This window comes from Dermochelys coriacea, chromosome 6 (genome assembly GCF_009764565.3).
Source record: "Dermochelys coriacea isolate rDerCor1 chromosome 6, rDerCor1.pri.v4, whole genome shotgun sequence".
NCBI lineage: Eukaryota > Metazoa > Chordata > Testudines > Dermochelyidae > Dermochelys > Dermochelys coriacea.
In genome coordinates, this window is record NC_050073.1 from 93123318 (window position 1) to 93142778 (window position 19461).

Here is a 19461-nt window from a genome sequence, read left to right on the forward strand (position 1 = left end):
CTGCTGGACGCTACCAATGCTGCTTTTGAGACATTTGTAAGATCAAGAGTGAAGAGGGATATGGAGTAGAGGAGAGATGGGAGGAGGGTTATTACAAAGTCATGATCCCCACTTTCAAAGACTTCAATGGACTGGGGCTTGACAGTCTAAAGCAGTGGTCCCCAAACTTTTCAGGGTTATGCCCCCTTTACCCCTGTCTGCGCCCCTTGGAGCTGGGGCTGGGAGCAGGGCCACAGCTCCAGGGGAGGAGAGACATGGATGGGGTAAGAGGGCTGAGGCTGGGGCTGCAGCTGGGGGTGAGTCTGGAACTGGGATCAGCGCTACGATCAGGGGCCGAGGCTAGGGGGAGGCCAGAGCCTCAGCAGGGACGCAGTGTGGGGCCAGCAGCCAGGCTCACAGCCAGGTGCAGCTCCACTCCCGGCCTTGCCCACTGCCTCGGCCCCAGGCCAAGAATGGAGCCATGGCCAGCGGCTGAGGCTGGGGGTTGGTGCGGGGCCAGGAGCTGCTGATGCAGCTAGAAGCGTGACTGGAACAAAGCTGGGGGTAGGGAGGGGCTGGGTGGTGCTCCCTCCCTGCGCCCATGGGGGCTGGCTAGGGCCACCCCCCCCAGATGTTCATCCATGTCCCCACAGGGAGCCGCATCCCACATTTTGGGGACCCTTAGTCTAAAGGCATCCCCTTCCACACCATCCTGAGAAGAGTTCAACAGGGCTGATGATGAAAATGGTGGTGTCCAAGACAAAACTTGCCATGCTGGGAGATGAAATATTTTCAGTGAAGAGCTTCTGGCTTTGGAATCCTCACTTACAGGAGATAAGACGGAATCTATGTCTTGCATCCCTTAGAAAAGATTGCAAGATACATTAGTCTGCACAAGCCTATCCTCAGTGGAAGGAGGGACCAAGGGAAATTCCATCTCCTGGCCCATAGATAACAGCTATCAGTTACAGGGTGCTGCTGAAACCTAATCTCTTTTTTATATATTTCAAACCTAGATACCAAGGTGATTAGTGCCTTAGATTAAATAGATGCCCAGATAGATGAGATGGAACTGGAGTCTATGAAAACTGATGGGAGCTATATATGTGGAACTAAAGAACTGGGGATGGCTTGTATGGGTTGCTAGGTGAAAGGGAGATGAGAGACTGGAGGAAGAGAAAGAGGTAGAATAGACAAAGCATAGGAAGAGGCCAGTGTGGCTCCCTCAGAAGCACTTTAATGACCTGAACATCGAAAAGGTATCTAACAAAAAGTGGAAACAGGACAAATTTCTAAGAAGAGTACAGACGAACAGCACAAGCATACAGGGATAAAATCAGAAAGGTTAAGGTACAAAATGAGTTAGACCTAACAGGGGACATAAAAAGCAATAAGAAGAGGTTCTTTAAATACATTAGGAGCAAGAGAAAAATGAAGGAAAGTATAGATCCTCTACTTAGCAGAGAAGAAGAGCTAATAACTGTTGACATCAAGAAGGCCGAGGTGTTCAATACCTATTTTTCTTTAGTCTTCACTAAAATGGTCATGGCGACCAGATACTCAACACAATTAATATTAACAACCAGGAGGAAGGAATATGAGCCAAAATAGGCAAAGAACAGGTTAAATAACATTTAGATAAGTTAGATGTATTCAAGTTGGCAGGGCCTGATGAAATTCATCATAGGGAACTTAAGGAACAAGCTTAAGGAACCATTAGCAATTATCTTTGAGAATTCTTGGGGGAGGCCCCAGATGACTGGAGAAGGGCAAACATAACACCTATCTTTAAAAAGATGAACAAAAAGATAACTCTAGGAATTATAGACCCATCAGCCTAACTTTGATATCAGGAAAGATACTGGAACAAATTAGTAAGCAATCCATTTGTATGCACTTAGAGGATAATAGGGTCATAAGGAATAACCAGCATAGGTTTATCAGGAACAAATATTCCAAACCAATCTAATTGCCTTCTTTGATAGGGTTACTGATCTAGTAGATAGGGGAGAAGCAGTGGCCATGATACATCTTGATTTTAGTAAGGCTTTTGACATAGTCCCCATATGACATTCTCATAAGCAACCTAGGGAAATGTAAGCTTAGACAAAATTTTTCTAAGGTGGTTGCATAACTGGTTGAAAGACCATACACAAAGAGTAATTATCAATTGTTCTCTGTCAAACTGGGAGGGTGTATCTAGTGGGTTCCCACAGAAAACAGTCCAGATTCTGGTACTATTCAGTATTTTTAATAGTGACTTGGATAACGGAATGGAGAGTAAATTTATAAAATATGTGGATGACACTAAGCTGAGAGGGGTTACAAACACTTTGGAGGGCAGGATTAGAATTCAAAGTAACCTTGAAAAACTGGAGAATTTGTCTGAATTCAACAAGATAAAGTCCAATAAAGACTAGTGAAAAATACTTCTCTTGAAGGAAATATCAAATGCACCACTACAAAATGGGGAATAACTGGCTTGGTTGTAGTACTGTTGAAAGGGTTCTGGGGGTGATACTGGATCACAAACTGAATATGAGTCAATGATATGAGGCAGTCGAGAAAAAGGCTAATATCAATCTGGGGTGTATTAACTGAAGTGTTGTATGTAAGACATGGGTCCTAACTGTCTTTCTCTACTAGACATTTGTGACTCTGGAGTACAGTGTTCCATTTTAGGCATCACACTTTAGAAAAGATTTGAACAAAGTGAGAGACTACAGAGGGGACCAGCAAAAATGATAAAAGATTTAGAAAACCTACCTGTAATGAGGCCGAGTGGCCTCCCTCCACACAGGAGAGTGAGGGTCCACTATATGCCCCTTGGTGAACGGAGCCTAGCCTGCCCCCCTCGCCAGATGTGCCGGGGCAGGGCTGGAAGTATAAGAGGAAGGCCCTGCAGTTCAGTCAGCATGGAATCTACAGGGGCGGGGGGGAAGATGCACTTAAATGAAAAAGAAAAGAAGAATCATAGAATCATAGAATACCTCATAAAGTCACCTAGTCCAACCCTCTGCTCAAAGCAGGACTAACACCAACTAAATCATCCCAGCCAGGGCTTTGTCAGGCTGGGCCTTAAAAACCTATAAGGATGGAGATTCCACCACCTCCCTAGGTAACCCACTCCAGTGCTTTATCGCCCTCCTAGTGAAATATTTTTTCTTGATATCCAACTTAGACCTCCCCAACTACAACTTGAGACCATTGCTTCTTGTTCTGTCATCTGCCACCACTGAGTACAGCCTAACTCCATCCTCTTTGGAATTCCCTTTCAGGTAGTTTAAGACTGTTCCCTCAGCCTCTCCTCGTAAGTCATGTGCCCTAATCATTTCTGTTGCCCTCCGCTGGACTCTCTCCAATTTGTCCACATCCTTTCTGTAGTGGGGGGCCCAAAACTGGACACAGCACTCCAGCTGTGGTCTCACCAGTGCCGAAGAGAGGGGAAGAGTCACTTCTGCTGGTAATGCTTCTCCTAATGCAGCCCAATATGCCGTTAGCCTTCTTGGCAACAAGAGCACACTGTTGACTCATATCCAGCTTCTCATCCACTGTAATCCCCAGGTCCTTTTCTGCAGAACTGCCACTTAGCCAGTCGATCCCCAGCCTGTAGCTGTGCATGGGATTTTTCTGTCCTAAGTGCAGGACTCTGCACTTGTCCTTATTGAACCCCATCTGATTTTTTTTGGTCCAATCCTCCAACTTGTCTAGGTCACTCTGGATCCTATCCCTACCCTCCATTATATCTACCTCTCCCTGCAGCTTAGTGTTATCTGTGAACTTGCTGAGGGTCCAATCTATCCCATCATCCAGGTCATTAATGAAGATGTTGAACAAAACTGGCCCCAGGACCGACCCCTGGGGCACTCAGCTTGATACTGGCTGCCAACTAGATATTAAGCCAGTGATCATTACCCATTGAGCCCGACAATCTAGCCAGCTTTCAATCCACCTTGTAGTCCATTCATCCAATCCATGATCCTTTTTACCTTGCTGGCAAGAATACTGTGGGAGATTGTATTATATCACTTCCACCCCTTTCCCCATATCCACAGAGCCAGTTATGTCATCATAGAAGGCAATCAGGTTGATCAGGCATGCCTTGCCCTTGGTGAATCCATGTTGACTGTTCCTAATCACCCTCCTCTCCTCCAAGTCTTTCAAAATGGATTCATTGAGGACCTGCTCCATGATTTTTCCAGGGCCTGAGGTGAGGCTGACCGGTTTGTAATTCCCTGGATTCTCCTTCTTCCCTTTTTTAAAGATGTGTCACACTTCTCAAAATCTCTTTAGTCTGCAGAGCTGCTGTCAAATCTCTGGGGTAGCAATCTCTTTGCACACCCCATAAGAACCTGGCTTTGAATACTACACCTCTGGTATCTTTACTTCTTGTGGTTGACTGCATGAGGCTTTTGCATGTAAACTTTCTTCTGTTTGGAGGCAAATGATTCCATGCTGATATGCTGTCTTTAAGGACTCACAGTAATCTTTTCAAAGATGGGGTTTAGAAAATACTTGGCAGCGTTTGTTGTAAGGTGATCTGTTCAGAGAAAATATCACTCTGTTGTGTGATGGTTTATTTAGTGGCAAACATCTGCCTCTCAGTTATAAAGTCTATTAATTCACGCTATTGTGAAAGCATGTTAGAAAGTGTTTTTTCTCTTTTGTTTTGTTTGATTTTTAGTCAGGGGGCTGAATGGTGCAGGAGATTAGGAATGGATATGAATCCTTTCACCTGTGTGACATGTGGAACTGGGATAAACTGCGAGAGCTGTTCTGATGGCATTAAGTCAATTGGAGATCCCAATCCAGTTCTTAATGGACTGGGATTTAAATTGGAAACTTGCTGGGGACAGGGATGGTGTGTTTCTGTGTATCCATATAGCATAACTGTTTCTCCTCTCTCTCTTTGTCTACGTAGAGCTTGTCTACACTGGCAAGTTTCTGCACAGTAAAGCAGCGTTTTGCGCTCAAACTGCAGATGTGTACACACTGCCAAATCACTTTGTGTGCGGAAACTCCTCAGTTGCAGTGCTGAAAAAAAAAGCACCTCAATGAGAGCTGTAAGGCTATTTGCGCAGAGGCTCGCTCTATTGCCAGTGTAGACACTTGATTGCTTTCTGTGCTGTAATTGGCCTCTGGAGCAGTCCCATAATGCCTCAGGTGACCGCTCTGCTCATTGTTTTGAACTCAGCTGCCCTGGAGACATGCACTTCTCCTCTTTCAAAGCACCATTTCTGACATCCCTTGTGTGCTGTGCTGATCTGCTCTAGGACACAAAGCAAATCATTAATGTGGAATGCCCGTGCTGTTGAACACAAAGGCAGAGTTTGTGTGTGTGTGTGTGTGTGAAAGAGAGAGAGATGGCTGTGCAGAGACCCTAGGGAGGGAGGTTGGGGCTGATGTCAGGATTTCCCCTTCCCCATGCCTCAGGACTGGTTGCTTCCTGCTGCTGTCTGAACTTACAAGACAGCATGCTGACACACTCTGTCCTCCAAAACACATTCTTGTCTCTCTTCCCCTCCATACACACACACACTTCCTGTCACACACTCTTCCCCTCCCCCCCACTTCAGTTGAAAAGCAGCTGGCAATGTAGTAGGATGCTCATGGAACAATGGAATTGGGAAACCTGCATCATGTGATGTTGTGCCTGCCCCATGAGGCATTGCAAACCCTTCCCAAAACACCCTGTGGCTAATTGTACAGTGGGTTAGTTACCACAATGCACTGCTTCTTTGCCATTGCAAGAGCTGCTAATGTGGATGTGCTCCAGCGTCACAGGGAGCACAGTGTGGACATGCAACAATGGTTTAATTCCAGCATTTTAATAAAAATGGTATAACTTGTGGTGCAGAAACATGCCAGTGTAGACATAATCTCAGATTTTAAGCTGTTTGAATCAGGATTATTTCTCACGGTGTGTTTTTTAAAGGATTTGGTATGAAGGGGTCACAATCCTGATGAGATCCTAGCACTAAATAAATAATAATTAATAAAAGAGGTGATCCAATCAACTCAACCCTACTGGCAAAAGGTCAGTCATGGCCCCAAACTGCTAAACTTAAAATCAAATGTTTGATACTGTTGGGATTTGTGGTTCCCAATAATAAGCAAATGAATCAGATTCCGGGCAGAATCAAGGGTCTTTGATTCGATTCGAGTCAATTCAATTCAATTCAACAAGACTTTATTCTATGTGCACAAAGGGAGAGCCCCGGTACAAAATCAGACAGAGTCCCTCCAGCAAGGAGCCCCTCCCATTGCTATTTTATAGCACATGGCAGTTACATAACAAGTTACATAACACAAACCTCTAACCAATCATATTTAACCTTTCTCTATATGGATTTGTCATCACATGATTATACTTCTCCACTCCACACGTTGAGCTCGCCCCCCTCCCCTTGGCCTTTTCTAGAATGTTCTTAGGTTGTGAGCCACAGCATGCTTCTTTATCCATAAGTCCCTCCAAATCATGTTTTGTTTAAAATGAACACAAGCATACCCTTCAGCTCCCCCATTTGGTTTTGGGGCTAAGAACAATTCTTAGATCCCACTAACACCACTTTCTTGTATTTATTAGGAACAATAATTGACTGTATCAACACTTAATTAACTACAATTTTGGTAGAGAAAATAATACATAATGATATCTACAATAATAATAATGATAATAGTAATAATAATAATAATAATAATAAGATCCCATACCCATTGCGAGAACACAACCAAAATGCATCCCCATGGAATCTCTCTTCCCACAATAGCAAACCCTTTTATCCACTGAATTACTGCAATTGCCCTACCACTTCTTTTAATAGGCTTAAAACAATAGGAAGAAGGGGATGCTTAAGCACGTCTTGCCTGCAAAAGTTAATCACCCAAATCACGCCAGGTAGTGGAGTCCTTCCTCACTGTTATATCATCCATTAAATTAAACATTAAATGCACCATTAAGTCAGGTCCCAGCATTTGAAATAAGGCTTGTCCTGACTTCAGGTTTTCCATACACAAAACCCATCCTCCCAGGATGGAACTTTGGTCCCATGGAAAAGCTATATAGTTATCTCCGGCCCTTATTCTACACAGGTGTCTGTGACATAAGAATGGGAGTCGGTGTATGGGCTGAGCCTCCAATTTAGAAGCCCAACCCACAGGAATTAACACCCCCTCCAAGGATGGAATGACCATCCCAACATGCCCCTATTATCAATAGGGACCACTCTCCTGCCATCATCCAAGGTAAAGACATTTAGACTTTGAGAACTGCAGCTCTCACCCAACAGGGCACCTGTGACATGAGCAAGTCTCCTATCAGGGCTGCAACTTTCATGTTGAACACCATGCCAGGCTGATAACACAATTCTTTCACATGCCTAGATCAATGCTTGGTCATACATTTTAGTAGTTTTTAATAGAAGGCTGAGTACAATAGTGAGGACCTGACCAACTGTGTTGCTGAGTTAAGGTGATATCTAACTTGATTAGACATGAGCCCTACTCTCAGCACAATAAACTATTATTCCTACTACTAACAAATTTTCAACCCAGTCCCTATTATTAGATTCGATAGCTTGAGTAATGGCATTTACAACTGATCCAGTGGCTCCTCCCCAGGTGATTACATCAATAAAACACTGAAAGCCACTGCAACATTATTAAGATGAGACCTTCAAAAGAACTCTCAAATTTTAGAAACCACTCAAAACAATTAATAGCCACAAAAAATTTCTACATCAATTTTAAACTGAGAATATTAAATGAAAACACTTAACAATATTGAGAATGGCTCTCCGGGAGTCCATAGGGTAAACAGGGATTATTGTGTCCCATGTTGAGTCTCACCCTTGTATACTTTTACTTGTGACAGGTGCACCCAAACTGAAATTCCAGTGACCCGGGCTGCTGATGGAGTTACCAAGAGAACCGTGTGAGGCCCAGTCCAGGCTGGTTCAAAGGTTCATTTTCTCTAGGCTTTTACCATCACCTGATCACCGGGCTGCACCTCACACATGTCCTCTTCACCAGCCTTTGGATCTTGTTCAGTTTGGGGGTCCTGTGAGATACACTGAGATAACAATTTGCAGTATTCAGCAAGCTGGTCACCCATGACATACAATTCCCCCTCCCCAATGCACAGATTTCCTGGCATCCTCATTGCCCGCCCTGTCAGCATTTCAAAAGGAGATAAGGAATGTGGATAAGTATGACTGGCTCTCATAGACATGAGAACCACTTGTAGGTTCGTGATCCAATTGAATTTTTGAAGCATACCCTTCAATACCAATGATAATATGTAAACAAAAACGTAGCAAGATCAGCCTTTAACAATCATCTGTGGCTCGTCACTGTCTATCCAATGTATGCCGGACCACATGTTTCTGTGTATGCTCTCTCTGTTATGGTTGAGAAGGCAGTATTAGAGCCAATGGAGTAGCAGACCCAATGGGACCCAATTTTAGGCCACATTTCTCAGTGAGTTATCTCAAAGAACTGCATGGAAAAATGGGAAAGACATTTGCTTCCAGTTCTGATAGCTTTTGGATTGAGCAACAGAAGCTACTTACCACACACACAAAAAAAGCATAATATTCATTAAAAACCAACAAAACAGATGGCATTGTTTGTCCTTTGATTTTGTTTTTGGGAGGGGGGGACAATGCAGCACTTTGGAGGTCAACTGTAAAACTTCACCAAATAATAATATTTTTTTTAAAGAAAAAGATTCCAAATCGGTAGATAGTGATCACCCCACAGTTTAATTAGCGTCTGTACAGTAATTTGAAAACATAAAGCACTATGCAAGTGCTACACACTGTAGTTAATAACTAACTGCAGTGCTGCCATGTAGGTAATTCTATATTGTGATGTCTTTGTTTTCTACATATTGCACTTTTCCATCTTTCCTAGTACCAAAGGTGCCCAGAGTTGGCATAAGCTTTCTCCCCACCTGGGGAACATCCCCAGTGCAGAAGGCCCCTTTGTTGAGGAGCAGATCTGGCAGTTGTGCACTGTCTCCATAGGAGCCCCATGCCCAGGGGGCATTCCAGGATAGGCTTGGGGCAGATCAGAAGCAGGGCCTGAGGAAGCAGAAGAGGCAGGGCACAGAAGGGGATGAGAGGGGATGCAGGTGGAGTGTGCTTATACACTGAATATGCAAAGCCCCATAGGAATGTCCTAGTCTGTGCTAGGGACTGAAGCTCCTGAATTGGGGCTGCTCAAGCTGCCTCCCCTTTGTCTCTGCTCTGGCACTAATGTCACTGCACGCATGCATGTGGCCTACAGGAACTTTGCCACCTAAGACAATCAGACCTTGCAACGCTAAGCAGACCAATGCTTAAACACCTTTAAAATCTGGGCCTTAGTCTCAAAGTAATGTTCCTAATCAATTTGTAAATGTTAAGTCTGAAAATCAGTTATGCTTCTGATTTGTGATCTTAACCATATCTTAAATCATTTTATAAATGTGCATTTCACCCCTAAATTCAGAAATGTCCTGATTTTACACTCCTTTATTAAGTCAACCAGGATAATTATTGTTGTGATTTTACAATATTTATGCTCCGTTTTAAGGGTCTCATTAAAAGTAAATAGTAGAGGGAAAGGCAATTATCATTAAAAAACATCGGCATGAAAACCACAAATAAAAGCCCATTAAAAATTGAAAATAAATAATTACCCCAATCTTTCATCTTGCCTCTTTGTCACTTACACATGTTGATACTGACTGATTCAATTTAGTTAGTGGGCTTTGTCAGTTTCACTTCTTCCATTAAAGGTTTAACCTCCTGTACCTCTAACAGAGAAAGAGGGATTGAAGGCTTTCAACTGATTTCTGAAAATTCTGTCAAAATCTTGAGTCCTTCTCCCTGAAATGGGAGCTCCATTTATTTTTCTTTGAGGTTTTATACTATCTGAGGACACCTACTGAAGTCCCAGAGATTACAAGCAAGTCTGCTTCTGAGAGGGACAGGAATGTTAATTCCCTGTTGCAGATATACTTGACATTATAAATGGTGATCTATCACATTCACCATCACCTGCCCCTCTCCTTTCGTAACCCACCCACCCCGAAATGATTCTCAAATGAACTTTGCTTCTCTGTAAATGCAGAGACTGTAGTATGAATCTGGCAAGTTAACTTTGCTTGTTTCCTTTCGTTCTAAATTCCAAAAGCCAACTGCTGCTCTCATTTATATCAGTGTAAACACAGAGTGAATAAAGTGAAGTCAATGGACAATAAGTGTAAAAGACACCAGGATAAATGAAAGCAGAATTTGTCCCAAAGATATATAACTTCTATTTATACTATAACTAAAAAAAGAGTGCTCATTACAGACTCTGGGCATTCCCATCCATCTCAAAATACACAATGTATGTTTACATAAGCAGACTCCTACATTCCTATTCAGAAAAGCACTTATGCATGTGCTTCACTTTAGGCATGTGGATAGGACTTCTATGAGATTTAGGCAAAGGCTTAAAATTAACCATGTGCTGAAGTGCTGTGCTGAATAGGGATGGACTTAAGCAAGTGTTTAAATGCTGTCCTAAATTGAGGCCCTGTTCTCAAAACATAGCACCCCTGGAAGAAGAAAAGAGATAACAAAAGATATTCCCCTACCTACCTCACAACAGAGTTCCCCAGCAGGAAGGGAAGATGAGCACTGAAGCATGCTTTAAAGCTTAACAAACTAGGGCTAATTTGGACCAGATCACACTCTACAAAGCTGTACATAGGCATGTTTACATCAAATACTTTTTAGAGAGCAAGATTTGTTAGAAATTGTGATGAGAACTTTCAAAGAGTTCGGTAGTTTGGCTGCACTGGGCACCTCAAGGTTTGGGATGTTTGCCTAAAATAGACAAATCTCTCCATTTTGTGAAGTGCTCCATATTTGGAGCCTGATTGGGGCCCCATGCAAGTCAATGGAAAGGGTACTAATTCTCTCCTCGCTGACATTAGTATAAATTAGGGGTCATTCCAGTCAAATCAATGGAGCTACACCAGTGTAAAACTTAGCAAGAGGAAAATCAGGCTTATTTGATGAATGCTGGTTTAAATCAGCAAATCAGCATAGCTCCAGTGAACTCGATGGGGCAATGGAGCTAGGATGACATATTGTACTTGTGGATCTGGCCCTTGGTATCTTTTCCTTTGAAATAAAAATAATTAGATAAAAGAAAATGCACACATACAGTGTATTACTGCCAATAAGGAAATCAGAAAATAATAGCTATTGTTTTCAGTGATTTAGCGGTACATTTATATGGTTTACATGGCAAAAAAAGAAAAAGGAAGAAAAACCTGCTATTAACATTAATCCTTTGCTAGACATTTAAGAGGTTGTTGCTACAATTTGGGGGCTTGATTCTGATCTAGCTTACATTGGTTTCACACTAGGGGAACTCCAATGACTGACTGGAGTTATGCCTAATTTATACCAATGGAACTGGGATCATATTCAGGTGCCTGATGATAAAAAGGTTGAGAGGTTTGCCTCTTGTGGCTACAGAACCCAGCTGGCTCTCTTGAGTTAACAGTCTTTCTTGTGAGAGTTCTGCTATTACAGTTTATTCTTGGGCTTGACCTACAATTGCTAGCAGAACCTTTAAAGATATTTCAGCATCTCCACTTCCAGCCAGAATCAGGAAACACAAAGATGTGGGAAAATATAATTAAAAATTGATTAAAAGTAGCATTCTTGAACTCCATCAAAGGTTCAATTTGGATGAGATTTGAATTTTGGGTTTCTGTGCACTAAACTAAAATATATAATATAGAAATATAGTAAGCTTCTTTGAAATCAATATGTGTTCAATTAATATATTTGTTTACAGCATAAATCTCTCATTCACAAAATAATGTTCCCATTTTCAGCATAGGAAACCCAAGCTGATAAAACAATCAGGGAAATTACTTCATTTTTTACCTCAGTGTCAGATCAGAATTTGGTGCACATACTGGAAATATCCATCTGGAGTCACTGTATGGAACAGAAGATCTGTAAAAAGAATATATTTCTTTCTATCTATAATTATTTTTAATGATAGCAGATCCTTCTTAAATGACTGCTTAGTAAAGGGAACTGTTTGCTCTGGACACTTGGATTTAAATTAATTTAACTGACGACTCAAACTTGGAATTGAACAAGTGAAAAACTAAGTTTAGTGGATTCTTTCCTACTCCCCATTTGTCCACATTGCAAAACCACTTTGGGCTACACTGCAAAGTTAGCTTGGCTTAACTACATCACTGAGGGGTGTGAAAAATGTCATGCCCTGTGTGATGTAACAGAGCTCCCCAAAGTCCCAGATGCTGCTAGATCAATAGAAGAACAGCTGCTGCCTCTTGGTGAGGTGGATTTATTATGGCAATGGAAGAACCCTTGTGTCACTGTGGTAAGTGTCCACACTAGAGTGCTACAATGGCACAGCTGCAGCGCAACTGCTGTGCCGCTATAGTGTTTCTAGTGTAGACCTACACTTTGATGTAAATCAGCACCACTGGCAATTTCCACATAGAAGATTCTAATGATGAGAGCAGTAGGAAATGCTGCAGGTCTAGTGCAACATGCTGTGTGGGAAGCCAGGACTACATAGTAGTAATGAAATAAAATGGAGAGAAAAAAAAGAGGTAGAATGTAAAAAAGAAACTTCCTGACAATGGGCTTTATTAGATAAGGGAATAGTGTTCCAGGGAGTAAGACCATTAAAACAAGATTGGACCAAGAACCAAAATATACATTACAAAGAACAAACTATTGGCCAGCAGAGAGACGAGGTGATTTACAATTCTTTTTATAGTTCTTTTTCACCTTTGCTTTATTTGTTTCCATGATTCTTTGAGCAGCAGAGGATGTTACAGTCAGGTTAATATACATCAGCATAGCTGTGTGGGGCCAGAGGCCTGAAACAGGAAGGCATGCTGCAAGTCAGGATAGAATTGTACTGGTGTTATTGTGTGGGGACAGGAATGAAATTCACCTATGAATTCTGTAAGTTAAGACTGAGATGCTTTGGTAGAGCTGTTTGGGGGATCAGGTCTAGAATAAGAGAAGGAGATTCTAGTCAATGAGGTGTTAGAATAGCACAGAGTGGGAAACTTGCACAACCCTGGCACGCCTTCAGCCAGTGTTATATGAGTCCTCAGTTTTCAGGAGCTTAAATACGCCTCTAAATTTTATTTCGTTCTTTGTGTTGTATATGGACATTTACGGGGTCGATCTTGAGCCCATTGAAGTCAATGACAAAACTCTTACTGAGTTGCATGGTGCAGGATCAGGCAGACAGGTAAGCATAAGGGAAAGGTTTTAGATTTCAGATATGAAGTTTATGTTTACATACAGATAAGAATATATATTCACAGGTACAGGGTGAAATGTTGCTCTGAAAAAGAATATACATGAGTACTTGGTGCAAAATGGCTAATACACACGCATATGCACAGATATTTTATGTACACAGTAACTGGTCCACAAGTAGTTGTCATAAAGTTTTATATATACATAGATATGTGGACATTTTGTGCAGAAATGTTATACTCAGGTAAGTATGCAGGTGTGATTTATTCAACACATAAAAGAAAAATTAACAACAAAAGTTCTTTCCAGTTTTGCCTCATTGTCTCTTTTTGTGTGATTCAGTGATTAAAAAAAAAACTTTGACTGTCTAATCTAGGTTACCATCTATTCCTATCTCAAATGTCTCAAATTTTGTTCAGCTGCATGGTTATTGTAGGGTTGAGTCATAATGGGAGGATGCATTTTCTTGCTGCTCCTGTTAATATTCAGAATAAATACCTTCTTTTGTTATTTTATAGATCTGGGACATGAGTGTCTCCTAGAACATAATAGGTTGGGTGTTTATAAAAATGTATGTTCAAAGGTTTTCTTTAAACCTGTATGTCTGGCTGCATAACCAAAATGTCTGGCTTTGTGTACAACCCCAGAAAATAGTGTGTTTGGTAACTACTATGGAAAAAGTGGTGGGAAACATTTTCTTTAGGGATGTATTTGACAATTGATTTCAAATGTGTCTATGCCTCTTTTCTGTCACTAACATGAAGAATGAATGTTCAAATATCAGCCAAAAGTGATCTTTATATTAGGCACCCAAGAGTAAAATTCACAACTCAGTTTGTACTGTTAGCTAATAACAAAGTCATGCAGCAGTATCTCTATCCTGCACCTGGATGTAACTACTGTACAAACTGCAAATTCTAAATTTTAGAATCACTTAGACAAACTCAAATTCACTTTAATTTAGTGACTTGTATAAATAATACAATACAACACAAACTGGACTTTATCCAAAGCCCACTGGAGTAAATGGAACTCTTTCCACTGACCTTGACTGACTTTTGATCAGGTCTATATTGAATTGTGTAACAAACCTCAATTCAGGCTAGGAATTAGTAGCTGAAATTATTCATGAATAGTATCAAGGAATAATTAAATCTGGAGAGTTATGCAATATATTCATGGACAATTAAAAAACAGAGTAAAAAACAAAAATAAATAAATTATTAACTACAGATTATTTGCTCATCTGTATTGGACACCTATCTGCTCCTCTCTTCTTAGGGAGAAGCTGGAGTCTGACTGAGTTCATTTTGTTGTTAATTGCTGTGGTGATCAATTTCCATAGGCATTGTTTCTTTGATGGTAAATGAATGCTGACAGGCACATTTTGAATGTTATTTATTCTGAAGTTATTTTCTGGAGCACTTTGCTTAAATTCTGCCTTCCATTTTCCTTTCCTGACCTGGGACATTTCTACTGCAGCATTGTGTAAAGCTGCATTGTAAATGATAACTTATTCTTTAGGTCTGCTTGCTCTCCTAAAACTTTGCAATTCGTTTTCAGATGTGGACATCGGTTTGCTGGATGGCTGCCCTGTTTATTCTGGTGTTAAAGTCACGATGGAATTGGAGATCTTTTTAAAAGTCCATTTGACAGAGATTCTATCATTGGGGAGGATGTCATGTTTGATTTTTGTTGTTGGGTTTTTTTGTTTTATTTTGTTTTGTTTTTCCAATAACTCTTTAAACAGAAAAGAGTTGGTCTAGTACACTGTCACTGTTATAGAAAATTGGACCCCAATCCTGCAAATAACTCTAATCTACACAGACCTTTGTACCTTTGTGGAGTCCCATTGAAGACAACGGGGCTCAGTATAGTCACTAACTTGCAGGGCTCGGGACTTAGGGTATATCTCCACTGCAATAAAAGACCCACATCATGACTGTGGCTGGCCTGGGTCAGATGACTTGGGCTCACGGGGCTCAGACTGTGGGGCTATACAATTACAATGTAGACATTTGGGCCCAGGCTGGATCCCGGGCTCTGAGACCCAGCCAGGGGGTCGAGATTCAGAGCCTGGGCTCCAGCCACAGCCCAAAGTCTAGACTGATATTTTTAACCCTGCAGCCTGAGCCCTGGGATCCCAAATCAAATGACCTGGGCTCTGAGACTCAGTGGCATGGGGGTTTTTATAGCTAGGTAGGCATGCCCTAAGTTTCTTCTCTAATATTTTAAGGTATTGTTAACAGCTCAGGGTAGGAAATGTGTCTTGTTTTACAATGCATGAATTTTGCCCTGACTTTTTATCCCTTTTCAGGTGTTCTGAAACTTTTGTCCCATAGGTGTCAAAATAATGTAAATAGTAGCTATTCCTTCTTTCCTTCCCTGCAGGCTAAAACCTCACTGAAACTTTGAAATAAGCAAATCATGACTATGTGTATCCAAATGCAGTACACTACAAGCACACAAGGAAGGAGGCTGAATTCTACTTTCCTTACCAACATAGCTAGTCCTATTGACCCTGGTAAGAACATTTGCAAGAGTAAGGTGAGCAAGAATTGGCCTAAGTTATTTAAGTATCACCTCCATGGGTCTCAAAGGGAAGCTGACTGCCCTTCATCAGTCTTCTACAGTAATGCTAAGTTGTATCAGTACAAGAGTAATGTATTATTTCATCACTCTATTTTCTGTAGTACCAGACAAACTGGGAATTTGTTATTTTAATGCATATTGTACGGTGTGTGGGCCCACTTAGTTCTGTCAACTCCTACCAAGGTTGGCACCTTACAGGATTTAGCCAATTGGCTTTAGTGTTAGTAGCAGTTATTCAAGAGACTCTCAGCACCTCTTAAAAGGATTCATGATATCTCCTGTGAAAATAGCCTCAGGAGAGGAATTAAGGAGGAATTCTCATGGAGTTTCCCTGGGGAGTGGAATTTACTCTGCCTTCTCCCCATATACAAAATGTAAGGATTGTGACTCAAAGCCAAGTGGATATTGAGATCTGCAGGAAGCAAAACTCTCTTTGTTCAGATCTTATGCCTTTGTGCTGACTCTGGGGTGCCCTGTACTCCTTTCCTATTCCTGAGCAGTGCAGCTTCCCTAAAGCCAGTGTTAAAGAATCCTGAGCTGGTTACTTTCTCAAGCTGCATGAACTGTGTGCTAAATCCCCTAGATTTTAGAAGGCAGAGGATCCTTTTCCTCAGCCCCGTTCCTTATTGTGGATCCCCAGCCCCAGGGGTTTTGACAGGGGGAGATGGTGCTACAGAGACAGGTGGCTTATTTCCCTTCACACAGGATGGGCGGAAATCAACAAGACAAGGATCGTCCAAGCTGATACATTTGTAGAAATGATCGGGCTCAGGATTTGGCCTGAGTTATTTGAAGCCTACATGGAGAGAATGTCAGTGTCTAACAAAAAGCATACAGAGCTCTGCCTTTTATGAGAACTGAATCAAGTTAGTGGATTAGTTCAAAGATCAAGGGATGTAACAATTCAGATCCAAACACACTATCATTATCATAGTGCAGATAATCTGTGAAAGCGTCAAGAAAAACATCATCCTTTTGATGACTGTGATTCAGTATTTAACTGACTTGGCTCCTTTGAGTTCCCCTTTTGTGTTTGTTTTGATGGTGTATTCAAGACCTTGGAAAATCGCTTTCAATGCTGTGTTAAATTTCCTGAGTAGTGTTTAAGGGTTCCTCCCCACCCACCCTCCCACCCACCTCCTTGCTTTTTATTCATAGGAATCTCAGTTGGTTTTTGGACTTCATAAAGGTTTGAATGGAGGGAAGAGGGTACTTTCCTATGGAAAGTCTCTCCTTTCACCCAATGGAATGGAGATGATGGAGAATTTATACCTCCAAAGTGGCCAATACTGTCTTCCCTGTCCCTGTCTGCAGCCTCATAAGACCCCACATGCAGGATAATGGGTGCAGTTCTGTGTAGGGGATAAGATAATGTTTGGGAGCCCATTTCCATGAGGGCTCCCTAGACATCCTTATATAACTAAGTCTGGAGACAGGGTACGTTTTAAGCATGGGGAGAGAAATGGAAGCAGAGCAGTTGATCCACTGCCTACTGCAACTTACATTGTCCACCATCCACTGCATTGCTCACTGCACTTGAAGTACCAATGAGCGTTACTAAAGCCTCATAGCTACAGTCATAGCTGTGAGTGGCTTTTTCAGTTTTCTTTGCCCCCCCCCCCGGGACAATTCCTTTCAATAGACTCCATGGACACAGTTGCACCAAATCTGCTTCTGCCACATTGACACTTAAGTATGAATATTTGTGAACAATTCGCCATCAAGCTTGGGAATTTTTTACAGAGTCATTTTCGTTCAGTTTAGTAAAGGGAAAATTATTTACACTTAATGACAAAAGGTCACAAGTGATAAGTATGTTATAGACCATCCTATTCAGGTTCTGATATGGCCCTAAGCACCATAGTAACTGAACTACTTCCAGAGGAGTGGTAAGTGATGTGACTTGCATCTGAGCAGTGTTTAATAAAGAGCTCCCTAACATTTTTTCTACCAGTGTTAGAGATAAAGCTGGGAATCCCTAGACAATACACTCTCCCCACTTCTTCCATCCCTATAAAAAAACCCACAAAAACCCACTATCCTTGTAAGAGATCAGAGTGCTACAGCAATCAAGCCTGAAGGTCACAAATGTGTGGGTGACCATAGATAATTCTGAATCCAACAGAAGGGGATTTAGCCTTCTCATCAGATACAGATGGAAAAGGGAATTTTTTGTGGTAATGGAAGAGCTGGCTTAGGCATTCTCTAGGATGAGCCTGTGAAACAATGTTTTTGCTGTCCCCTCAAACATAACTGTTTTTCATCTGTCACAATCCCACAGCTGTTCACAGGGGTCTGCCTGAATTTTGAGGAGGCTCAGCAAGATGAATTTTAAACATAACCAACTCATTTTTCATTGAAAGTGTATATGTGTATTGGGATAGAGGAGACTTCAGGTTCCCCACAGCTTCCTGCTGTTGAAGTGAAGCCCAGCTGCTTGTTCCTTGCTTGGTTTACATTGGTTTATATTAGCTCCCATTAGTTTACTTTTTCAAGGCTCTCCCTGCAAAGGAAAGGGCTAGAAATTTACTCCCTCCTTCTTCCCCACAACTTTAAGTGAAAGTTGAGATTGTCTTTCATGGGGCCCAAAGACTGGATCTCTTAACTAGGGCTACCATAGAGCCCTCTGCAACTCAAATCACCTCACTTCACCTTGTGGGGTGTGAAGTGTTTGTGAAGGTACGCACATGTGGATTGTGGGGATCATGTGTGGGGGTGACAGTTTTATATTTGGATAAAGACAATTCAAATTGAAAATTTCCCCAGTGTTTACATTCCATGAAGAAATGTCTGCTGGGCTTTAATGTAAACGTCAAGTGTTTAAACTGGATATATCTTAATTTCTTCTGATCACTTGGCTTAAGTGCTTAATGCAGGTTTGGCCATTCCAGGACCTTGAAGTGTCTCCTGGCTCTCAGATAAGTAATAAGAGAACTCATTTTGGAATTTGCAAGGCTTGCTCCAAATGAATAATATTTATGAAGGACTTTATACAAAGTGCCACAGATTATCCTTAATAGCATTTGGGTAGGGATTTATTTTGTTCTAGATTATGTAATCATCATATATTTGCTAATATGGCAAAAGATTATTAAAGCGTTCAGTCATGTAATCATTTTCCAGGCCTGGAAATACAGAACTGGAGCTTGTTAGTGTAAGAATGGAGATGGTAATTTCCCTCTGAGTTATATAAATATGAGGTATTTGTTGCAACAGATAAAAATCCATAGCTTTTTGCCACACTGAAAAACACATGGGAGAACTGTCTTTACTTCTGACCACCACATTACTGGAAAGATGGACAAACTGGAGGGAGTTCAACATATAGCAGCAAAAATTATTATGGTGCTGGATGGGCTGATTTATAAGGAAAAATTAAAAGAGTTAAATACATGTAGATTGGCTAAGTACCAACTGACTAATGGAGGACATGATAATATTTTACAAATAATTCAAAGGTGTAAATGTAACACCGACAGACCCCGGTCGTCAGCAGGCAGGATTGAACCTGGGGTCTCTGGAGCTTAGTGCATGAGCTAAAAGCCAAATGGCCCTTAGCTAAGGTTATAGAGATCTCTCCCCC

At 41.5% G+C, this 19461-nt stretch overlaps 1 long non-coding RNA gene across 1 annotated transcript; it reads right to left on the reverse strand.

Moving 5' to 3' along the window:
• Positions 1-8627: 8627 nt before the first annotated feature.
• Positions 8628-10891, reverse strand: LOC122460686. The gene is made up of 3 exons (XR_006282147.1): positions 10611-10891; positions 9662-9778; positions 8628-9062 (listed from the first exon to the last, which is right to left on the reverse strand). It is a non-coding gene; the product is annotated as an uncharacterized LOC122460686 (long non-coding RNA).
• Between the last annotated feature and the right edge of the window lie 8570 nt (positions 10892-19461).